The 27,978-nt window shown below is 27.6% G+C and overlaps 1 long non-coding RNA gene across 1 annotated transcript; it reads left to right on the forward strand.

The window, feature by feature from the left end:
- Positions 1 to 6,884: 6,884 nt before the first annotated feature.
- On the forward strand, positions 6,885 to 27,264 carry LOC132918741 (uncharacterized). Its single transcript, XR_009660539.1, has 4 exons — positions 6,885 to 6,988; positions 26,416 to 26,501; positions 26,564 to 26,858; positions 26,959 to 27,264. It is a non-coding gene; the product is annotated as an uncharacterized LOC132918741 (long non-coding RNA).
- Positions 27,265 to 27,978: the final 714 nt, after the last annotated feature.

Raw genomic sequence — 27,978 nt, forward strand, 5'->3', positions numbered from 1 at the left:
AGTAAAACGTTTATCGTGATAATAATAGACCTTCTCTTGAACGCTGCTAGTAAAAGTCTGATAAATTGACCGAGTGTTGGGCCGAGGAGGGGATAAGGCCTTCTAGATGTTATTGTAATGTTACGTAGACAACACTGCGTGCAGTATAAGAACATAATATTTTTAGGCGATTGAACACATTTATATAATAGGTACGTTTTGTATTTGCATATATTATACTAGATTGATAATAATACGCCCTCCTATGGGCTATGAGCATTTTTTGTATGCGGGTGACCTCGCGTTCTGTCGTTGCACAGTATAGCACTGTTGCTTCTTTTTTTTTTTTGTAAATTATATTAAAATTATACATTTACTACAACTAAAAATATTGATACTTATTTACTTAAAATCGTGTCTAAAAGGCAACAATTTGATTATAATTTATAGCATTATACGAAATAATATTAATATTATTGTATACTAAACGGTACACACAGTAAGAGGGCACGTCATAATATTATGACGATATCCTTCACATTTGAAAATGTTGCAAGAAAGATAAAAAAAACTTTTAATATATTTGGACAAAAATTGAACACATTTCATGTTATCATTAATTATTTAATATTGTAGTTTTAGGCATAATCTGAGTATGGTATAGATTATATATTGTGTATTTGTGTATAGTAAAATTAAAAAAAAAATTAGAGGCACTTACGAATAAAATTAATTTGTAAAATGGAATTGGTGAGTTATAATAATTTATAGGTATCGTGAGTGGACGGTCTCAAGATTATTGTATACATTTTAATTGGTTTTAGGTATAAATAAAAGAATATACGCTGATACAGAGATAATTCAATATTGTGTGTGTTTTAGTTTTAGTAATCAATGGTTGTTCGTTTATTTTTGTACAATAAAGCCCCCTTTATTCTATTCTAACGTTATTGCAGTAATAATGATTTGGTGTTTTACAAACGAAACTAAAAAAACTATAATAATATGTCAAACGAATAGATTTTTACGAAGCATAAATTAAAGCTTCTATATTCAGCAGCTTATGGGTATTTAAGTAAATATATTATAATTTGTTTTCTATTTGTTATTGAGATTTCTACAAACTTAAATACAAGAATAATTCAACTGTTTTTATGTGAACATTACATAAGTATTTCAATTGTTTTAACAAATTGTAAACTTACCCATATACCTACACAGATACACTCTGAACCGTAATTTTCAAATTTTTAATTTATTAATAATACAATTAGAGTAATTAGACACGTGCTGAACTGCTGTATAGTAAACTGTATTATTCTTTTTTGAATTTATTTTCATACATATGAATTTATATTTGACAATAACTAATAACTATTATTTGTTTAGTGAATAAATTTGGTGCCTTTTTAGTTTTTATCATGTTATGGTGACTAAAGTATAACGCGTGAACATAATAGGTAATTAATTGGATGATGTATGATAATTGTTTAAATATTGTATTGATGTCCAAATTTTTAAAGCATAAATTGGTAATGTTAAAAGTATAGTACAATAAATAATAGTAATTGTTCAATTACACGAGACAGTGCGTTTGAATTAGATAATATACGAATACGAATCCCATTGAATTATTTATTTAAGTTAATGGCCAATGCTTTCGTGTATAGTACATATAGTTAAAAGTATATTAATTATTATTATATTTATTTACAATGGATATTATGCAAATACTGCAACAGTACCTAATCATTACGTTGCACGATAGGTAACAAGACGTGTTTCACGAAAATCTACGCTCGGGCATGGTAATTAATATTTATTTCTTTAATTTAATTTGTAACGATTTTGTTTCTATGATACTTAAAACACGAATCTGTACACAATACGGCTAATACATCGTGAACGTGTTTTGTTATACATAAGACTGGCGTGACGGTGTGTATAGGCGTACTATAGCGGTTTTTTTAGTACATATAATTTATTATTATTATATGTATTGAATATTGATGTATGAAAAATATTAAGCCAGAAAATATATACAGTAAAAATCTATATTCTATTAATATACAAGTACTAGCGCACATTGTGTTTTTAAAATTTACTTCTCACTGTACATAATATCATGTGATGGTACCTAACTTTAGACTCTAGAGAAAAAAGAAATATATTTAATAAGTTGAACATGATATTTAACGTTTGATTAGATAATAAATTTAATTTTTACATATAATGTAATATACTTTAACGTTATGTATTATTATAGTTATTACTGTTGTGAGTTTATAGCGTATGCGGCTATATGTATATCGCATATCTATACGAGTATAGAAGTCAATTGAACTACTTATCGTTATTTACGGAGAGGACAGTATTAAATAATAAAATCGATATTAACACGGAAGCAGTGGCTTATTTATGGGTCTGAAATGGGGATATATCTTTTTCTTTGACTTTTTTTCATTATTATTTTCCCAAGGTCTATAATTCGTTGTACAAACATTGTCAAAATCCCTATCTTGACACTGTTCGGGGCGTTCGGTAGTATGTTATTTTATAAAATAAATCTAGCTATACATTATTATATACGAACGGGTATACTTACTAAACGGGTACTTAGGTATATATTATTAATTATTATATTGTACTGCATCTCAAAAATAATTTTTATTATTTAAAATTGTATGATAATTATAATGGAAGCAGTTGAATGTATATTATATTATACTTTTCTCAAAACGTTGACGTATCAATATCGGATATTAAACAAATAATTTTTGATTAGGTAAGCCACTAAGAATTTAAAGCGTATTATATTTTTATAATATTATTGATGACTAGACGAGCGGCGAGAAAGTATTTTGTGGGAAATGCCTTGCCCTCTCTCTGATTTCAAGTTTTTACCTAAACTTTAAACGCTTACTATAGGTAATATAAAATATTATTTATATTTATTCGATGTTTGGTAATAATTAGATCTAAATTTATATTTGTAGACAAGAATTCTGTTATAATGATCATAAAAAAAGAAATATAGGTTATTGTCAAAAGAACATCTAAAAACCTTGCACTGCGGTTAGTGAAAAAAATTATTTTAGAAATATTAGTGTAGTCAATTAAATGGTTCACATATCGATGATAAACGTATACTGTGTATAGCTACGTATTGCGTATAAAACAATATGAATTCACCAAAAATGTTCGTAAACCTTTTAAAATAATTAAAATAAATAATTTTTAAAAACAAATATTATGTAGGTATAAGGATGTCAAATGTCAATGTCAAATGATTATTTTAAAAGGCTATAGATATATTGCGTTCAGACTTTTTCTTCTTTATTTCCCTCTTACGCTGGTATAATGTGAAGAGTTTTCAAATGCGTATATAAATATATTTTTTAATTACTATAATCATTTATTAAAATTTCATAACGTTATAACTTATAAGAAACCGGAAGGGAGTTTATTGATCAAATAATATAATATGATGTATGTATTTGTCGGAATGTTTATTACACGTACTCATACACTTGATAATATATATTATATACCTATAATTGGCTATTATATTTAATTTACTGTGTGCACATATTTTAAACCAATAACCCATAAATGTTATATGTAACAACATGCACGTACTGCACAGTACGTCAGTACCTACCTAGCTATCATTTACTGTACTTTTGTGAGGTATTTTATAGTTCAGACGAGGAAAAAGAAATGTAAGGGTATTTTACGAGCAAAATTAAATGCGTTATAAATTATATCTTTTCGTGTCGTTATTTTGGTGCACAGGTGTCATGAAGGTGTGTAATATTATATAGGTCATGCAGGATGCAGATATTACATAGATACCGGCCCATATCTACTTCCTAACTGCCTAATAGTGTCTACTGCGAATTTTATACCGGATGGTGTCTCACAACAAGTACTAGCACGTAAAATATTCGCCGCTGTCGTATTACGAGCTTATATCGATAGAAAATATTTTTTACATACAAATTTTGAAAAAAAAAACATAAATCAAAAGAGTACACGACAATACGAAGAAGTGAATAAAATTGGTAAAAGAATTAGTTTACATGCACAGAGATAAACATGATTTGACAATGTGGAGGAGGCTAACTTAGAGTCTTTTGACGGATTCCGTACCGTTTGTGAGTACATTTTCAAAGCACGCGTGTTTCTAAATTTTTAATCTAGTTAAACTTTCTATTGTATACCGAGTTCCGCGTGTCACGTATCATTATGAAAATATATTTTTTTTATTTTATTTACCTATTTAAAACAATATAATAAATATTAATGTTATTAGTAATTAATTATTATCTATTTACCTCTCATATTAGTAATTTTTATTTAATTTTAAATTTAAAAATTATTATAACGTTACAACACTAACTGTATAATATTATGAACTATATAAACAACAACATGAACAACATAATAACGATATAGATAAGAATCTAAAAACCAAAACACACTAGTTTGAGTAAATACGAATACACATGCAACTAAAGTTAATGTAATTCTAAATTATTCCGATAATATGAAAATTAAATTCGTTTTGGTTCCGATTGAAAAATGTCGATTATTTTCCCGAACAATTGTGCGACAACCTTACGTCTTTTGTAAATATAGTAAAAATCATTTATCGAAAATCACGTAACATCTTAGAAAATAAAAGGCATTTTAAAAACACATTATGATAGTTATGGAAAATAATAAGATAATGTTAAGAATTCTTTGTGATGACGAAGATATTCCTTTCAATTCACGATAAAAGAATCACCCAATATAATATTATTTTTATAGTATAATCAACATAAAAATGTTTCTTACATTTTTTTTTATCAGCTATAGAATTGCTTTTGTTTGCATTCGTCGAGAAAATGAATGAAAAATAGGTACGCGATGAAATGCATAATATTAACTGAAATTCTGTATAACACTGCAGTACTCAAATATTTCAACTTATAACAAGAACTGTCGTACAGATTTCATAACAACGAACGGTGATGTTTTTACGGTAACCCGAATCAATCCAAGTTGACAATACTCTAATGGTTTTTTTTTTTTATAATTAAATAGATAAAATATTTATATTACGTACACCTACTTAAATTTATTGCGGAAACGTTATTTATTTTAATCACCAATTAGATACGATAAGTGCGAAATTAACTCTTAATAATATTATGTATTAAGACGCACGTATATTAGTTAGTTAATTATATATATATATATTTATGTACTGTGTACCAACTAAATGAAATGGTTTTGTTATTGTCGTTATTCTTTAATGAGTAAATAAATTAATCATTACAATGGAATTTGAAGAGATATAAATGGGACACTATGTGTTCTCTTTATTATCCAATAAGGCATTGCTATTCAGAACAAATTGTGATATTGAAAAATAATATACGTGGATAACAACGGGTAATAATAAATAAAAAAAAATAAGTATAAAATTATATACGACACTACGACAGTAACAAAGAAGTAAAAAGTCAAATAAGTATGTAATAAAAAATATAGGTCTGCTCGTTACTTTCTCTTTTTTCTCTAAATTATATATTTATATTATAATTTTGATACTTGGAATTTTTAAGTATATTTAAGCACCATATTTTAATATGCTTTTAATATAATTTAAGGAGTGACATCTGGCGATACAAACTTACGTATTTTTCAAATGAAAAATACCCCTTTTTACTTTAAAATTTAAATTGTTAAGTATATCGATCATATAATTTTAAAAACGTCGATGAAATATCTAAATCGAAATAAGAACGAGTACCTAATTTCAGAGTTATTAAAATCTACGTCCGGATAAGGTGAAATTTCCTTAATAATGGTTTTAAATACTTACTTATTATACGTATACATTTTTTATAAATTACAAAATGTATAAAAATTAATATAAATTTGAAATTTCTATAATTTTTAAATCATTATAGCTTCAAACCACATTAAGGTCCTATTAGGAAATAGGCACAAAAGTTATATAGTAAAATTAGATAAACAGTTATAGACATTATTATAGTTTACACAAAGTTAAGCAACTCAAAATCTACTCGTTAAAATTTATATTTAAACACATCAAAAGTCTTATGAAAATCATCTACTTAAGAATATATAGTACAAATGAGTAGTGGTTTCCTTTGAAAAAAGAGTCCTTTGAGTTTCTAAATGGTTTCATTCGAATTCTAAAGAATATTCGAGGCCTACATTCTATATGTACCCTTTACGGAGTAAAAATGTGTTTGTACATACCTACGAATCAGTTGCAGCATTAGTGACTATTCATATTATACTCCATGGTTTTACACAATATTTCGTGGCGTGTACTCATGAACTAAGTAAATCATATTAACTATTTTCTTAGTTCATGATGTACCTGTATACTTGATGTGTGCGATAGTATGAATAGTTTATCGAAGATAGTGGTTTTAACACAATTTTAGTCAAATCATTTTCATAAAAATATTTTTTACATATTTTATAGACCCACTGTTTATTTTTGAATGTTTATTTTAATAATGAAATGCGTTATTTTAAATCACGGAATTGCTTTTTTTCAATTTACTTGACATTTAATGTCTTAACTTATACAAAGTTTTAACCTTTTTATACAAAAAGACGATTCATAAATATATCAATAAATATAAATATTTTGTTAAGAGGACATAAACATTAACACAAACATTGCTTAATTGTACTTGTACAAATATCAGTTTATGATAGAGATTACGAGTAATATAATATAACAATAAATATTATCACATCACGTCGAATTAATTAAGTACATAATATTTTTATTATATTACTATAACCACTTACATCGGCAAGGAAATTATTAATATCGAATTTCTTAAAAATCGATTACCGCCTACGTTGCAATTTTATATAATATTAAAATGGATTTGTTTTAATTATCAGCGTGAGATGTATTCTTGAAGTACTGAATAAGTAATTACGCAAGTCGCGGCATCCAACTGTCCAGGTAACATGTAGCATAGCATATTATAATATGATAGACGATAGTTATTATTAATTAATAATAAAATAAATTATTAATAATCAAATTCAAGTAAATATATTTTTTAGGCTCTTTATCCACAGAATGTTCCTAAGAATAGTAAATATGCCCTGAAAATGAATTTTCACCACAAAGCTACCATTAAAAAAAGACCAAAATAATTTTATAAATATTTTAATTCCTTTCCTCTATAATAGTTTAATAATTCGAATATTAAGAAATTATGATGACTAAATTGAAAAATTATCATCCGTGATGGTTTTATTAGTAAACAACATCCTTTTAGGGTTGTATTATTTATACCATAAAATGAAACTATGATAATGTTAAGTTATACTATGTTAAAATTAGGTTATAACTTATAAGTTATAAACTATAACTATTAGATTATGAGAATTAAATTGAATCTAACAAAATGTTTTGAATAATACTTTTAATTATACAATTTTACACTCAAAAAATATTTAAATATGCATTAAAAATTATTAAAACCACCTACTGTACTATTTTATTCAATATATATATATATATATAATATATATACGTGATATTAATACTGTATTATATATTCTTGTAACGTTGAAATTAAATAAATAAATAAAAGTTTAAAAAAAAGTAAAAAACATTTTCTTTTGAAGTATCTGTTATATGTATCAACTTATCTACTTGATTTTCCTATTTTTGATAAGAAAGTTTTCAATTACTTCATCGTGAATCGAAGGTTTTTTACAACTCTGTCAGTAGTTTTTTTTAAATTGACAACATTGATAATGATGAAAGACGACTTTGTCCCAGAGAGTTTCTTAATGTAGGTAGTCTTAATTTTTGTAAGTGCTGAAAATGTTCGTTCAGCTGATGTACTGGTGGATGGAATGGTTTGTATTAATGAAACCAATTTTGTTATTTGTAATAAGTTTTCGTTTAGATTTTTAATTCTGAATAGAGTGATTGTATTTTGTATTTTACAATGATGCGTTTTTTTTGTGTGTGTAAGTAACTACACGATAAAATGTTTTGATTTTCAAAAATGGGATGGTAAATTCTGGGTAATTTTTTTTATAATCGGAAAACACTAAAATTAAGGAAAAATGGGAATTTTTACATAAATCCAATAAAAAAAAAATTTAAGTTATATAATTTAGTATAAATGTGTATTATTATAATAATTAAGTACTAAATTATTCAAGAAAAAATTATGTACTTGATATAAATAATACATTTTTAATATAAACTCATCAAAATTGTTAAAATAACAAGCATCAAAAATATTATTTTCTTGGAAAAATTCAAAAATAAGTTAGTATAAGTTATTGGCTTATTGCATATCGAATAAAGGTAGATATATTATGCCTATATGTTGTCGTAATAATATTCTAAACAAAAGACATTAATGCCTAAAACAACAATTTTTTTTATATATTGCCATATGGTGGTTATAGTCTTAGTTTGAAAAATTCTCTAGAAATTTGAATTTGTTTCCGTTCAGTGTGTAAAAAATGAAGTCATTTACGTTCAATTTTTTTATTTTATTATTTTTAATTGCCTTATTTATATAACCAACATAATCACTGTAAAGAGGTAGTGGTGTACCAGATTTATTTGAATCAGTCAAGTTAAAACATTAATAATTAATACGAATTTATTGTATTCTTATAAGTCATTACTCATTAAATAATATAGAATACGCACCTATAATAATAAAATGCGGAAGTGACTGCGATAATTAAACTTATATTTATATATACCACTTTAAATTAATTTATTTAAAATATCAAAATGTATTACGATGTAATTTATTTACGATTTTTCGATTGCAGTTTTTAATTTATATTGATAGAACTAAGGCAAAATCAATCTTATGATTAATATAATTTTATTTGTATTTTTTATTTATTGATAAGTCATATTATGTTATTGCTATATTTCTTTGTAATTGGGCTCAACCCGTATAGTTGAAAAAAATAATGTTAAATATTAATTATGGTCATATTATGACACCAATAATTATCGCAACCCCAAGTACTAATACAACTAATAAGTAATAATTACATATATTTAAGATAAGTTAAATAAACTATTTGCAGTTTCTACTTAAAGATTTACAACAATACTTTTGATGTTTAATAATTGCACATCGTTGAATGATTTATTCATTTTGTTATCATAAACTGGTTATAAATTATAATATATCATTGTGAGTCCGCATTTTTTGATAATATATTATTTAGTTACTGAATTATCACGAAAATAAATCAAATTCCAAAAACCAACTACTGGCCTACAATTCAATGCTTTGTATTTCAGCATCTTATGTATATTCCATAAAATAAATTATTGAAATAAATACTTATTTATAAAATATTTTATATAAGTTTATGTATTATTCATATTACATCTTAATAGTGTTAAATATTCATTACTTATTTTTAATTATTCAATATTGATTAACGATTATTTTCAGCGGTCAAGGTATACCTACCTATACAATAATAAATTGACAGTGAAAGTATATTGTAATGCCTGTGTCTTGTAAAGAATACTTTTATTGAAAAGGTATTCAGAATTCGTTTTTCAATGTATTGAAAATATTATTTTATTCCTATTATACAATTTTTTGTAGATTAAATAAAATAATTTTTACAGCCATACCTTAGTTTTTTGTACTATTTTTACATACACGCAAATATATTTAATTGGTGTTATGCATTTACATTTTGGTAATAACAAAATCGGGTTTCGGGGTTTTTCGTGTTTATACTAAATTTTATGTTTTTAATGAACAATAGGTTTATATTATGAACTTTTTATGGGCTGAGCCCTTTTTAGTTTTTACAAATTTAGGTAGCTATGTGAAAAAAAAACCACAATAAGAGTAGGCATAAACAATTAAAATATAACAAGATATATACATATAAATGGTAGGAATATAGCAAAAAATATCACGTATAAATTTTAATTTTTGCGTATAAAAACATTTCGAGAAATAAATGTGAGAATAGCAAGTGGAAACCGGCGCAATAATAATATAAGTAAATTACTAATACTATCAAGAAATTCAAAAACTCTGTTCTATACAATCTATCTGAGACCAATACTACTTATGCATGAGAAACATGGTCTTTAACTAAAGGCGATAACAACAGACTGACAATATTCGAAAAGAAAGATAATAAGGAATAATAAGAAACATTTTTGGCTCAATTTATAATACAGAGTTAGGAACGTTCAAATGAGGAAAAATTATGACCATAGGCTCTATGACAAACCAGTGTTTTATAATATTATTTAAAAGTTAAGAGAATGGACACATTCATAAGAAAACACCAATAGGTAGACTACGTACGAGGTAGAAAGATGCTGTAGAGAAAGATATCAAAATGTTCGTAATAAATGTATCAGTTGATCTAGTATTTAATAGGGAAAGATGGAAAGAATTTCTGTAGCAGCTCAGGCCCAACAGGTTAAACTAAGAAAAAAGACAAAAGTAAAAAAAAATAATAAAAATTTAAGGTGGGGTCCGTATTAGTAAGAGACATCAATGTGCGATGAGTTCAATGTTCTTTATTTAGGGTTAGGTGGAAGGTACCTGTAGAAGTGGAACGAGAGGGGAATTTTAAACTTTTAAAGTCAATAAAGTCAATTAGGGAAAGTAAGTTTGAAGTATAAACATCACATGTTAAAAGACCTTTTAATAGTGTATTTAGGATAACAGTCATATTGAGGACAAGCAATACCTATAACCTACAGAAGATAGCAGGCAATTTATAAGAATACAATTTAAGTATAAAATAAAAATACTAAAAAACACATTTTTACCATATATATATTCAAATATTTTTTTTTTAAGTATTGGGAATAGAATTCAAATAGGTACTAAAGAAATATTAAAATACTTTTGTTTGAATACTTTACAGTATTGAATTTCTGTAATATTATTTGGTGATAAAATATGGATGGATAATATTATTATTGGGATAGGTTAAACTTTAATGAATGGTACCTATAGTTTACGACCAAAAAAATATAAATAAAAATTCAAGTCTTTAATTAATATGATATGATATTACCTAGTAAAAGCTGAACTTAGAAATAAATACATCTATACTTGACACTTACCGTAGGTTAAATTTGAACGTGTTAATAACGTGGGTTAGTATAAATTATAGATGTTAATTACCTATGGAATGACGTATATGGTCCTTGGTCAGTGCGATGTCCTCGTCGTAACTTGATTGAAGACCAAAATAGTGAACGGCCAAGCGAGTTTATATTTTTTAATAGGACATATTATAATCATTGATTATAAATATAGTCAATTTATTAATGCATTTAATAATCAATGTCGTATGAGGTATATTTAATATTAATGTAATCTCTACACCCAGTATTTCAGTCACACTATTTAGGTAGTTACGTCATCTACATGTACTACAAGACACATATTGACCAGGAAAGTAGTTAAATTTACTTTTTAATAATATTTATTTTTTTTAACAATCATTTTTATAAACTGTGTGTGTTTGTGTGTAGGTAGTACGTATGAACATTTGATACAGTTTTGTGCTCACGTGGACGATTATTATTATATATATCGTATGTATTATATGTACAATGTTTTTGATTATATATTACAATAATATAAATAGTTACATATTTTAATTCGTTACCAAGAGAACAAACAAAATAATGTTTAAATACCTATAATATTAGCTCAATCACTTGTGGCCTGTACTGGCGTGGTCGGTATGTGTTGACTAATTGAGCACTACAAAAGCTAAACCCTCTGAAGCCAACTGTAGTAGGAGGGGTAAGTGCCGCTGTAGAGTTAAATTAGAAAATACATACCCTCTTTTTCACGTATATAAATCTACAGTACGTTTCTTAAAAATACAATGATTATTTAATTGAATTTTTGTCAATTTAATGGGTTTTGATCAACAAGTAATTAAACGCTCGTGGTTCGATCCCCGTATAATGACAATAAATTTTTTAATTTTTTTACACTCGTTGGTTATGTGTGGTGATAATATAACACCTAATCGAGAAAATGGGCCAATGACATCGTGGGTTAAATTGTAATACCAATAAGTTGTACAAGTCCTAACTTATATATTTTTAGGACCTCAGCGATCATAATTTCAACATATCGAAACGTGTTAAAAAATAATAATATATATAAAATAGTAGCTTTACCATTTCTGTAATATTTGAAATCAATTTTTAGTATTTACCAGAAGTGTTCGGGACCCAACTTATAGACTTCCGTCCGCAAAAACGTCATGCGTGAAACGAGTCTTTGTAATTATTATGGAATAAGGTCGAATCGCACTCAGGACAGAAAAAGGTTTTGTTCGAATTGTATTGTGAAAAAATCTATTTAGCTATTACTTAACGAAAAAAAAAATACATACCTTTATATATTTTATTTTATTTTTTTTATATTTTATATATTATATAATAATATTAGTCGACGGTTGGAAGAACAATTTTTAAACTGTGTGTTTGTGTGTAGGTATTACGTATGAACATTTGATACAGTTTTGTGCTCACGTGGACGATTATTATTTTCACAAGTCTATATGATATGTGTTTAAAATAAATATACGTATTGTTCAATGCTTATTTGAAACTAATATTGACTCAAATCGACGTCGTAGTAATGTTTGAACAGAAGTCTTGTAAGATATAATGTCGATATGTTCACTGAAATGTCGTCCGTTTAGGATAATCGTTTATTTTTTTTGTTTTATTTTACTAGCGTTAAGTTGACGTAACATTGGTTTACGGTTGGCTTTGGTATTGTAATTTATATATTAGTTTATGTATATTGTAATATTATATATAGAATTTCCAGAAAATGTCCTGAACGACAATTGAGCAATGATTATATTTGGCATAACGAGTTTGTTGCAATATAATAGTAATTATAGGTACTTATATAATATTATATTTGAATTAATATAGTTGCGAAAAATCAAAAACCATATGTATTCTTAAATACAATATAATTTTAATTTAAAATGTTTCAATTAACGAACTATCATCTGTGATGTCATATCTGTTGTTGTTATTATATTCTATAGTAGATTTTTTTATGGGATGAGGAAGGGAATAACATTTTTTATCAAAATTATCGGGGAAACAAAAAAAAAAAAAATACTGAAAACTGGAATTTGAATTTAAATAAAGTTTTTGGTAAACAATTCCTAAAATTATGAAGTCCTAATAAACTATAATGGAGTTGAAAATTTAAAAAAATTAATTTATCTTAGGGACTTCAAACCTATTTTGTATAATATTATTTTTACTTACTTCCAAAAAACGCAATCCGCAGTTAGGAAAACAATTTTACCGTTGGACGCAATTACTTGCCGTCCACATGAGGAGATCTTGGTCATCAAAGTACACATTGGACAATGGACATACAAGACTATTCATGCATTCACAAGTAATGCGTAAAGAACCCGAACTCATGTTTTAAATGATTTCTTGTGTACTCTCTGTGAAACACGTATTATTTAAAGCAATTTTCGGTCCCGGACAAGAATCAAAAATTAAGATTTCCTTAATGCATAGCAAGTAAAAATAACAACGCACTAGCCACCAATTAAAGGTATGATCTATATTACCAACATTGTCAAAAAACTCTAAACTATTGTAACAGGCTAATAAATACTGTATTTGAAGTTTAATCCTGATTAAAAAATGTATATACGATGTATATTATTTTAATATATAATATTATATATGGTTATTTTTTCAAAACTTAGTTCAACATATCGTAGGTACCTACTTCTATATAATAGAAAAATAAATTTCTAACGAGTTATAAAAAAATCAATAGAAAATATAGTGGGCTATACACTTATTCGAAGTAGTTTTTTTTAAATGAAATGATTGATCATTGAATTCAAATTTAGCTCATTCTTTACAGTCACCAACCATCTATACTCAATGACAAGACCGGCTTGAAATACCTAGTATAGATCAGACCGACTTGCTCGATTTTTTAATTTTACTATACCGTTCAAATAAATATCGAATTTCCAGAAAATATATGCTGAACGACTACTGAGTTATGTGTTTATTTGGTTAACAAATTTTAATAAAAATGCAAATTAATTCGAATAAAGGTTACACTACTTCGACGAACAGTGCGGTCCAAGAAAGTGTAATTACAATCAAACTCGATCTGCAAAACTATATAAGCTATATAGCTATATAAACTATATAAACTATATAAACTATATAATATATGTATATATAGGAGGATTTGAACAAAAACCGAATCATAAAATTAAATTGAAATTAACATCATTATAATATATCACTTAAAAAGTTGAAAACGGATATTTTCAACTTATAATATGGTTTATCCGAATTATTGATCCAAATTTGACGGTTTAACTTTTAATGTCGTATTCCACAACTATAATAATATATGCTATACTCGTATAATATATTTTTCCCTTGTCACAGAAGCTATTAAATAATTAAGTCTATGCATACAATCGATTACTTATATTTTCATTTTTTGACTTACCTATGCCACAGTTATGTTTCAAAAGATAAATATATTATATGAAACGCTTTTTGAATTTATAATCTAAATTAATAATTCAATTAAAATTTAACATTTTATTTAAACACGAAATTTTTCAGACGGAAGGTCTTGATGAGCATAAGCGTCAGTATTATAGCGGTCTTACAGCTACCCATTATTCACCAAGGACAAAATGAAAAATTACACCTACACATCGGGAGATGTCCCTTTCGCGCTAATGGTTTCGACCTCTGTCGACTAAATTAATTACCAATGTTGTAGGAATATAATGGGTGCGCTGTCGCAGGTTTTAACGTCTTTGAGTCACCTGATTGTATTATATACAAATTGTCCAATGGATTCTTTCAAAAATAATAGTAAAAATAAAACTGAAATAAATTATATTATTTAGTACGCGTGTTTCTCTTTGTTATAGCTTAAATGCCATTATGTAGCTTTTATTTACAAAAATGATGTATAACATGTATTATATATTTTATAATTTTTAAATTAGCGCGATCAAATATGAGATAGTACTAAGCGGAGTAAGCATGAACACATACGCAGAGGATTTAAAATAATAATTATTAGGTGAAAAAAATCTGAGCGTGGTCTTCGTGATGTTTTAAATGTATTTTTGGTTAACGCTCACTAGGTGGGTAAAAAAGTTTAAATAAATTCATGCGTCACCCCATGACGTTGAAAATTAATCACGTCGCAAATTGTTTACTCTTTGCTACAATATTGCTTTGTGATTCAAACAAGTTTTGTAATAAAACGCGTTTATATTTTAAACTTTTAAAGTAAATTTATTCGTTTGATATTTTATCCGTTTGTCGATAGTCGCAGTTGTTACTGGCCACTACGCTATAATAACAATCGATACAGTGTTATAATATGTTATTATCGTTTCATCTTATAGTTACGTACGCACGGCGTTGTAGATATAGGCCACTTAATGTACACAACGGTTTTGTCAGGTTAATAATTAAAGTTATCCAACGTTTAAATATAAGTATTTAATTATTTTTGTTGCTAATAAGTGACAAGAAAATGTCAAAATTTAACTTTTAATTAAGTTATGTTGATTTTTTTTGTACATTAATTTTTAATTTTCCCAGGCAACAATAAACTTAAACTGTAGGTTGCAGGGATGGGAAACATACAAAATCAATAGCTTTATACCTATTCGATAATCAATATATTGAAATAAAATTAATTTTAATAATTTAATTAATTATGCTCTTTATCGTAATATACAACGTCTGTATATTTGAAATAATATGCATAATCATATTGTATTAATAATAAAAGACGGAATGATTATTTAAATAGTCAAATAGTGAAACCTACAAATCACTAGATAATAATAAAAGATAAATAATTTATTATTTAAAAAAATAGAATTTAATTTAATAATAATAATAATTATTATTATTATAAGACTATACAACTAGTAAGTATAAAGTTTCAAAAAAGAAAAATCTAGGGGGCCTAAAACTTGTTGTCAGAAAATTATTGCCGTGCTTAAATATAAATCGCGTTTTACGCGTGATGTTATAAAATCACACCGTCCAATCGGCTATATCTAATATTATACGGACCTAATAATAAATTGTTATAATAGAGGCGAAATCACGAGTGACTCGACGAGTGAAAATAATCGTTTGTTGTACGATTTTAAATACCTGACTTTATTTCATCACGGGTATAGTTTTATGACTCGTAAAGCACAACAGCTGACGTATGTTTTCCGTGAAACCGACATAAGATCGAATTCTAATCATTATAACAATAACGAAGATAAAAAACTGATCCAAACTAAATACATACATATAGGTACTACTATTATACAATTCAAATTGAACGTTTCAAAGTATTTTTATTCTTTGTAACGTATTGAGTATTTCTCGGAGAAAAACGTCATGAAAATATAATCGATATGCGGACTAAAAATATACCGTAATACAAAATACTCGAACTTCATAATATATAACCGTATCGGGATACAAGATACACAAGTCTGAAATACATTTATCGAAGAGGCTGTCTAACTCTCTACACAACTCTAATATAGCCATATGCGATGTGTGTTATTATTTGCATTTTAATAGTTAATTCATTTTTTTATTTTTTACAAATACATTTAAAAATCACTTCGTTTATGTATTTTATCACATAAAATCGTTATCGAATTGCCCGAAACATATATATATAAGTTATATATCATAAAATATATAAAGTGTTGATTTTGGTAAATCGTATATTATATAAGTACCGGTGTATAATAACAATTGAAACTACGACAGTCAGCACTTAGGTTGTACTTTTATGGTAAATCTTTATTATGATAATTACGTTTTCATTTTCGACTTTGTCGGTATGATAATATTTTTATAGTGTGATTAAACGAGTTATTCCCTCTTACTACATCTCTTATATCTCACCACTACCGAGGAAAAATCCCACATATCATTGTACAACCAATATAATTTATATACATGAAATACAGCTCTCTCGGTCCGATCAGAATCCAAAAATATACATTTATACAAAGAAACACGAATAATAGAAAACGGAATTGCATTGCTCCGAGTTCATATAATATTACAACAATAATTTTCGACTGACCAGAAGAACGCGTGTTGGGCATTGCGTGGATACATAATATTATATAATATGATATAATACAACAAATACGAACAAAGTCACTTAGGCCGCACAATTAGAGTCGCGCGTAACATATTATACAGTATACACTTACGCATCCGAATCTAATCTAACAGCTTTACTAATTCCGTTGTACCTTTCGTTGTATACATAGACCTGTTCAATTCATCACTCTTCCTAGTCGATGCTTTATCATAATATACTCACCCTGTACACGCATAAATGATTATGATATATATATATATAATATGTGATGTGCGTTTTATATTTATTTATTATGTTTTGTTCGCTGAAAACGAGGAATGCACCGCGTTGATCACTTTTCGCGCGCGGCGATGATAATTATTATTCGGACCACCACACTATTATGTGTGGAACGAGACATTGTCCTCGATGTAATAACGATTAAAGGTCGACAGCGTAAACCGCCCGAGTTCTGCCGCAGGATATGTGTGTTTTGAGACGTTTTTGGAATTAAATCGAACAACAATATTTTCATACCTGAAAGTAGGAAAATTTGAATACAAGCGCAATTGGTACGCTGACCCTAAACAAAAACTTTGTTTTAGACGCGATTGGTCCACACCCGCATGGAAATTGAATAGAATTGCGCCGATCGATTTTGATATCTGTTTTAATGATGCGTTGAAAAAGAAAATAAGATTAAAAATCACATGTATAAAAACCAAAAACCATAGATGAAGAAAATATATCCAAATATGTAAATGGAAATCTAGATTGTTTGGATTTGTAAAAATGATAAGCTATCATTACAAAAAAGTTTAATTAGGTAATAAAATCAAAATTTATATAATGGGTAGCTATACATTATTCTTATTTTCATTTCATTTTTTTAGAAAACTAAAAATTTATAGTATAAAACAAGTTGCAACGGTCGTACAACTCAACAATGTTGTAACTCATTAACTATTTAAAGTTATAAAAATTAAACTAAAATAGTTTTTGTATTTTTTAATAAAAAAATAATTTTTGGCGCAATTGATGTATACTTTTTTATTATACCTTTTTTGTACCGGCGCAATAGATGTATATTATACAGGTAGTGTCCCAAAATCAGTGCAATTGATGAACACCGAGGTACGGTATAGTCAATAATAATGTATCATAACTAAGGAGTAGGTATCTCCAGACCTCGTTACTTGAGGTAACTAGTTACACTTACCTAACCTTAGCTGCCCTAACACCCCTAACTACTCTTAACTGGCTACTTTAACGAGCCTTAAACGATAAAAGTATAGGTCATACAAGAATAACACACGGATACCTAATGGCAAAGGAAGAAGCTCCCATATGTGACGTTTGTGGTGTCAGGCTGACTGTAAAACACATACTATCAGAATGTCTCAAATACGAACAGGATAGACAAAGGATCGGAATCGACACGTCCCTCGACACCGCTCTTGGACCAGAAACAGAGGACAACATCAAGATGTTAGATTTCTTAAAATCAACTAATTTATTCAACTCCATCTAAAAATTTTCTGTAATTAACTAATGTCTGTAACCAATGTCTGCAATTAACTAATTTCCGTAACTAATGGCCATAGATGCCGGGTTGTAAATATATTTTTGGATCAATAAAAAAAAAAAAAAAAAAAAAACGATAAAAGTATAGTATATACATATCATCGATGCGATGCGAGGAGTATATCGTATGTATTATATGTACAATGTTTTTGATTATATATTACAATAATATAAATAGTTACATATTTTAATTCGTTACCAAGAGAACAAACAAAATAATATTTAAATACCTATAATATTAGCTCAATCACTTGTGGCCTGTACTGGCGTGGTCGGTATGTGTTGACTAATTGAGCACTACAAAAGCTAAACCCTCTGAAGCCAACTGTAGTAGGAGGGGTAAGTGCCGCTGTAGAGTTAAATTAGAAAATACATACCCTCTTTTTCACGTATATAAATCTACAGTACGTTTCTTAAAAATACAATGATTATTTAATTGAATTTTTGTCAATTTAATGGGTTTTGATCAACAAGTAATTAAACGCTCGTGGTTCGATCCCCGTATAATGACAAAAATTTTTTTAAATTTTTTACACTCGTTGGTTATGTGTGGTGATAATATAACACCTAATCGAGAAAATGGGCCAATGACATCGTGGGTTAAATTGTAGTACCAATAAGTTGTACAAGTCCTAACTTATATATTTTTAGGACCTCAGCGATCATAATTTCAACATATCGAAACGTGTTAAAAAATAATAATATATATAAAATAGTAGCTTTACCATTTCTGTAATATTTGAAATCAATTTTTAGTATTTACCAGAAGTGATCGGGACCCAACTTATAGACTTCCGTCCGCAAAAACGTCATGCGTGAAACGAGTCTTTGTAATTATTATGGAATAAGGTCGAATCGCACTCCGGACAGAAAAAGGTTTTGTTCGAATTGTATTGTGAAAAAATCTATTTAGCTGTTACTTAACGAAAACAAAAGTTCATACCTATATATATTTTATTTTATTTTTTTTATATTTTATATTTTTTATAATAATATTAGTCGACGGTTGGAAGACAAATTGTTATTTTTAATATCTGAACCTTATTGTTTTTATTATAATAATTATATAATATCGGCATATAGCTGCTACTGAAAAAATAATATTATGATGATATGTATTCACATTTATTTTTAAGCTGATTATTCATGTTGTTAATAGATTATACTAAAATGACACGCAGTGGTCAACGAAAATTAATATTCTATGCGATCGATTACTAAAATTCGAACATTTTGACTTAGGTAAAGAGTGTAGTTCGACAATCTCCATTATTATAATACCATAAAATTTATGAGAAAGGATTGTTAATTTCCTCTGAGAAAAAAATTGTGGTTATATTCGTATATTTTATGCATTTATGGTAACTTTAAATAACGACAAGTACTGCACATTACTTATAAAGTTTCCATTTTCAAACACCGAGACTACCTTTTGTCGGGGGCCATAAGATTCGAGAGTCGAGACCGAATCAGTGGCGTAACCAAAACTTCGATTGCCTGTGGCAAAATAATTCAATGTGGGTCTTTAGTCTTACAAATTAGGAATAAAGGGGAGTATGAGGAACATACCCTCACACAAAATTTATCTCTGTATCCACTCCGGCTAATGGGTTAGTATAAGTAATTAAAAACATGTTATACCGCTCTTAATATAGAGTACGTTTCATCCTTTCCACGATAATTATCGCAGACTTAACCTAGCAAACACTTCACATAAAATAATCTATAAGTGTGTATCAGTATTTTTTCTAAATATTAAATTAAATTAATTTTATAACATTTTAATTTTACAAGGACATAGTTTTTTTTTCTAAACATCGTTGCATTTTTTAATTTTTTAATAATCATGATCTTTTTTTCTTTTTTGGATTCCATACATTTATTGATGGGTTTTCTAGTCACGGGCCCGTGACTCATTGTCCGTCATGCCACACTGTCGATACGCCACTGGGCCGAATTCTTTGAATTGTTATACTACATGTAAGGCCGAAATACACACGCGAACACATCGGATTTTATGCGACGGGTGGGTCAATTGCTTGTTTTCTACCACTATAGATCTTATGTTTGAAGAATGACCGTGCCGCACTCCGATTGGCTACCGTCGCGTTAAAGAGAAACGCGCTACAACCCGATAAAATGTTTATTATTTATACAATTTTTTTTAAGTATTTTTATCGAATAAAATATCTGATACGCTATACGTATACATGTTATTCGTAATAATATTTTAAATCCACATACTAAAATTTGTCTCGGAAATATTGTTTTTATAGGTTATTTTGCTGTAGAAAATATAATCAATTGAAACAAAAATACATAATATTCACTAGTCGGATTAGGTTGTATTTCGTTACTCAAAATCTGTATTCAGGCCAATTCCATTTGTATGTAAAAAGAAATTGAACAGTATTTTTCATGTTTTTATTATATTTATACCTACAGCGCGAATAAGACGATGACGATTTAGGAGTCATGTAGATTGTACGACTGTATTCAATACATCGCTGGTCATAACTCGTACAGTCATTAAAGAATAAAATTAAGAGTTTAGTGCTGCTACTAATACTAGTCTACTCTACTTTGTATAAATACAAAATCCAAATTAATAAGTAATGACTAATAATTTGATTTACATCAGCAGAATAAATAATATAACTTATAATAAGTAGTATATAATGTTTTTATACTTATTCAATTTATTTAAGATCCTGTTTATTGAAAATAAATTCTCAGAATTATTTGCTAAATGAAAATGTTTTAAGACTTGTAAATACAATTATGTCACTGCGAGCTTGGAGGTCACATTCAATAACCGTTAACGAGGCCTCTTTCTACTTAGTACTTATATATCATGTTATACTACTGTAATTGCACCGAACGACAACCTGAAACATGGTTACAGTTTAACGGATCGCGATGAATATATTTTGCGATCTATCGATTGAATATATTGCGCTAGATATCCATTTATTCGTCACTTACGAAATTTAAGTCACTGATGATTTAATTGTCTGCAAGGAATTGCGTGGTAAACGTTTTTTGGGCTGAGCATTTGTATATATGAACATAATTTTAAATAGGCTATGTTTTTGAAAACTTATCGAATCCTTGAAATCTCGAACTTTCCGTATATTTTCCGTATAGACATTATTAGTTGAAATAGAGTATATTTTTGTTTAAAATTTAAATCTAAAGTTTGAAGGTTAAAAATTTCAAAAAAAGTTTAAGGAAAAAATTTATTCGAGTTTCGAGTTTGGGAAAATTCAAGTACGATCTATCTCTATAGTTTTAAACGAATCTTAGCATGTGATGAAATTCGCCGATCAATATGTTGAACAAAGTTTTTTTTTTATTCATATCGTCATCATTTTCTATGCGTGTGCCCGTGAAATATAATCTATTTTTGATTTTCAATTGCATACTACACACGTACGAAACCTATTTTGTTGTCTACAGATACTGAGTGATCCACTGCATGTTCATCTCCATTTTTTTTTATTTTATAATAATTTTATTAAAATTCTGATCTTTGGAATGTTGATGTTATACTTTAACACCATATTTTAAATTTTTAAAAATTTTTGTATTGTTTGAGGAGTGTCATATAATGATATAAATTTCTGTTTTTCGAATGAGACCTCGCTATATTTTTTGTGAATTATTTAGTTGATAATTTTTTTTAAAACCTACCTAAAGTACTTTATTCTAAATTCTAATAAGTAGTGATTCAGTTATTACAATATTTATATTAAGGGCAATAGTCCTTAAAACTGATGCCAATAATATTAAATAGATGTAATTTCTTTTGGTTCTATTGTATAGTAAAGTTATACTTGGACCCTTTTTATAATTTAAAATATATATAGATTAATATGAATTGCTAACATTTTTAAATTTCTATAGGTCCATATCATCCAAATTTTTAATGATATAGTCACTATAAATCTATTATCCTTAGTACAGAAAGTTAAGCAGCTCAAAAATTATCCGTTTAAATATTTATTTTGATACGTAAAAATTTATAAAAAAAATGTTGCGTTAAAAATTTACTGAATAAAAAAGAGATTTTCATTAGAAAATCAGAGGCTTTTATCTTATTTTTACGCCTTATGTAGTTATGTAATACAAAAATTCTCAATAATTTGAAAATATATGATGGTATTTATGAGTATTTAAAAATTATATATTTTTTTTCGTTGATATTTAAAAGCATTAATGATTAAGGTTATTATGTCTTAAATGTACAATGGTAAAGAAGTTTTACAATTATAGAGTGATTACATACTAAAAATTTAGGTTTTTTTTTTATTTTAAATATTATTATATACTGTAATAAATGGTTGAATACAATTAATTAAATATATATAATATTTATATTGTACATGATAATTGGTAATTTTATTAAACTATATAGCTTAATTTGTTAAATTAAATTATATTGTAAGCTAGTTTTTCTTAAGGTGATAAAATTGTTGATGTTTTCTGTATCTGAGCCTAATGATTTGTCCGTGTTGAACGGGATGTTATATATTTTGAGGTCGTTAATGTATTGGTAGTATTTTGTTATTAATATGTGTTTAACTGTTTGGTTAACATCGCAGGTTGTACATAGGGAGGTTCCTCTTTGGCCATTAGTGTTATCCTTGTATCCTACCCGTAGACGATTAATAAAAATCTTTTGTCTTCTCTTTATTAGACTTGCATTTGGCCAATCATAATTTTTTTTTTAATTTATCTGATTTTCATCTGCTGGTTAAAAGGTTGATAGGATGTGATGTTAAGATCTGTAAGTTGTTATTTGGATGTGTTGCTTATTGAAGAAAAAAAGAAAGTGAGCATGTTTTGTGAATCATTCTGTATTTAGTATCATGCACATACGTATACCTACTTTTTGATTCCAAAAGTGTTACCAAAAATAAGAAAAAAAACACATCGTAAAAGTATAATATAACGCTAATAATATTTTTTTTCATTCCACTTGTGGTATTTCAAATGTTACCGAAGTTATTATTAGAAAATATAGCACACCAATCTTCTATATATCTCTGTAAAAAAAAAAAAAAACTAAATAGCGGACTTACTTTATAATATGATATAGAAATAGAATAATAACAATATAATTGATCGATCAGAATCTGCTCGGAATCTGAAATATGAACGTTAGCGGTCGATTGGACTGATTGCCGCAGGTATGAGCGCGGGATTAATAATTATATTATACTATAAAGCCGGGTAGTATACCCTGTGCACGTTTCTAATAATAATATAGTGTTGTAGATAAAAAAAGAAAATAATTATTATTATAATATTCAAATTAATACACCCTTCATCGTAGTATGTATATGCAGCGCGTTTCTCGAAAATTAACTATAATTCAAAACGCCCCCCCTTTCGCCCGTATAATGACACGGTATAAATATATATTCACGAGGCGTCTGCAATATTGTTTACAATATACATACATAAATAATACATTATTTGCGCATATGGACTGATCAATTTGACTGGACACGTTTCTCATCAGTTTTGAATTTTCGTAAAAAATGTTTATTGTACACCAAATTATTATTATTATTGTTTTTTTTTTTTGCTATCAAGCAGTGGGTTTAATATTTTTAATTTTATAACCAGATGAATGATGCATAAGGTAGATTTATATATAAGATAATGTGTGTTTTAATTTTATATTTAAATGTTATAATTTGTGGGGGTGGAGTGAACTTTGCAAACTCTCCGTTATAAAGTAATAAATCTTCATATTTACAATATCTAATACGAAATAGAATCATAGACAGTCAAAAACATATTTTTTCTAGAAATCTGAAGTAGGCACCTATGTAAATAGTAAATATATGCACAGATAGCGCGGCTGAGGGGATGGAGTATTTCAACATCCACAACACCTAAGATATACGTCATGGATTAATATTACGCATTAGAAGCTCAAACGTGTGAGTAAGTAGAATAAAATGGCGGTCGAGCGGAAACCTGAAAAAAGTCATGTCCATTACTCCGATCAGCCTTTTATCAACTCTTAGGTATGTACTCTTTATCGAAAATTTTAACTAAAGTTACTAACTTTAATTATATTATTGTGATTTAGTCACAATAGTATTGAATACTAGGTATATAATATGACTTTTAAAAAAAAAGTATTCTGTGAAATATTTGGTCGTATTACCAAAATACATAAAGCAGTTCGATATATTATTAGATGCGTAAAAACCTAAAAAACAAAAATCTACCACGATATTTTGTTTGTAAAAAATTAATTTTATACGGCGCTTTCAAGTATTGCTTATAAAACCATATTTGAAATTTGTTTTTAAATCGATTTCGGAAATTTTTGTAGTCGATTAAGTATTTAAGTATATAATATTTTATTATACGGATCATCCTGTGTATGTGATGTTTAGTCGTGTACATAAATACATAATACATTTTACCATATCCATTTGAGATCCAACTGGAATAATTTTAACCGTTGATTTCGGAAACCGGCTGTTCTATGAGGAATTTCACGTGGTTTTTGAGAGTGCAGTGATATCTGCATGCTGTGTCACCACCAAACCGAGTGTATAATAATATGCATATAACTTATTATTATACTGTTTGGTGGCGTATTTAGTTCAGTGAACGTCGCAAGTTTAAATGTACGACGTTTTTATTTAATGACAACAATAGCGCACTATAATTATTATAATACATTAGTATAGTCATCCGTAACTAAAATACAATTTATTTACCATTGATTCGACTTAACAAATTCCACGGTAATAATTAAAACAAATCACAAATCGGTTTTTAGATTAAAAAAAGCTTCACACGATATATTCGGCGGACGGCGACGATGGAACAGTATATAAACGTGTGCTGTGTGTATTGTGTATCGACATGGTGTTTATAGTCTTAAGACTAATCATAAATAAATATTCAATTTAAATTATGTTTAATAGTAACTATTTGGGAGGGGCCGAAATAGTCACATTTTTTAACCGTAATTTACAATTTACTGACTACTCTTAAATATGTTATATAGAATATATTATTATACACTATAGATCATATACAAATAAATATTAATTAATATTATTTGAAAATGTACATTCATTATTATTTATTATGAATTGCGATACGAAATGTATAGTTACAAGTAGGTAATTATTATTTATATACTCCAATATTAAGGATGTATAAAATATATTTTAATTAATAACTGGTAATTACATATATTTCAAATCGAGCGTTAAAGGCTATTGATTAAATCAGTATACATTTAACACTTAAATTATTATATTAAATATGCCGAATATATATTACCGTATACGTAAAAACTATAGCACACAGACGATTTAATGGCTTACCTAGAATATTCTGTGAGCTCGTTTATAGCGATGTATATTATATTATAATATATTAATTATTTGATTTTTGTATAATTTTTTATTTTATACATTTATATTTTTTTTATTAAATATTGATAAACATAAAATAAATAATAATACTATAATAATAACAAAATAATTATATTTTAATAAATCGTTGTATACAATATATACATATATATTACATTATTATAAGTTAAAATTGTTGATTATAATTGCCTTTAAATTAATTTTACTTTCAGAGAAATTGGACCATTCTTTTACGTTTACCAAAATAAACAGTCACTTAACGCTGACATGCTTTTGTATATGCTGCTTTTGTGACAAAGTGGGTGAAACACTACGGTAATATTTTAAATACATTTATTTAATTAATTATTTCTATAACAGGCGACGAACGTATGATAGTGTTTTCCTGCAGTCCTGCGGGTCCAGATCCGCAGATCGACGATAACACCTGCCTGTGTGGCGTACCGCACATGCCCCTCCCCTTCCGGGTAAGACGCCCGTAACCGTACGATGGCAATTACGATATCAGCCAGCTCATTATCATAATCATACTCACATCTTTTTCCTTTTCTCTGCAATGTCACCGTCGTTCGTCGACTTTTTCGTGTCGCCGGCGATCAAGCTAAAAGACTAAAAAATCATTCTTTCTCCATAGTGGCCTTATCATAATGAGGGAGTAAGTATAAGTGGCGGTGCTATCATTAATACTATTTTATATATAGATAATAATTTACAATTTCTATATTTACTTATATATTTTTTACATTAAATTATAGGTAGGGAAACGGAGGGGAAAAATCAAATGTTGGGAGGGGGTACGGCCGTCCCTGGGAGTAAGCAGCAGGACCCGTCGTTGCGTCCTCTGGCGGGCAGCAGTATGTGGAATACATGCTTGAATGTGCGGTAACGTATTGTGTGGCGTGAAATGTATCGTAATTTCTAACGATTTCTACATTGGCCGATATTATTATTATTTATTATCATTTTATTTACGTATATACTTCTTATGTTTATGATTTTTAATTCATCAGACGCGAGACGATTTTTGTCTCGTCGTCAGTACTATATTATCCTTCTTTATATTTTTTGGCCCATCTGAACTTTTTTGGTCATAATTTAACAGTTTAAATTAAATATACTCAATTTCTTATACTTACCTTCTGTGGAATGAGTTTTTGTCGTTATTATTATTATTAAAAAGAAAAATCCCGTAAGCTCTGGTTTTACAACCTCAGCTTCAGATTGGCGCCCTTAAAAAATCTTATCATCAAACGACACTCTACACCAAACTTTAGGCCTATATACACGCGAGATGTCACACTTTATTGCTTTATTAATTTACCTCATATTCCAACTGCACAGATAGTTTTGAACTTTCAAAATTAATTTTTCTGTATCAAACACTATTGCATGGTTAGAAAAAAATTAATATTTTACACTTACCAAAATAATAAATTCAAATAATTTTTCAAATTTATTTAAATCATTATTTCTTAAAAATGTTTTTCTACAATTCAGTCATAAAATGTGATCGATTATATTGAAATGTATGATGTACATCCGGATCGGTATCAGGAAACGCAACAATTTCTACATGTGGCGATCGCTTTCTGGCGGTTGTGGAGAGTTAGCTTAATATTTGATCGCAATAACCGTGTTATGGTTTGATTACCGATTGGTTCCAGGAATCAATAACTGAAAAAACGCATCAAATGTGATATTGATAATGTAATATAATGATAATTATCAATAATCATAAATCGTAAAGATAAAATGGAAAGCCTTCAAGTCGAGGT

The sequence above is a fragment of the Rhopalosiphum padi genome, chromosome 1 (assembly GCF_020882245.1).
Source record: "Rhopalosiphum padi isolate XX-2018 chromosome 1, ASM2088224v1, whole genome shotgun sequence".
NCBI lineage: Eukaryota > Metazoa > Arthropoda > Insecta > Hemiptera > Aphididae > Rhopalosiphum > Rhopalosiphum padi.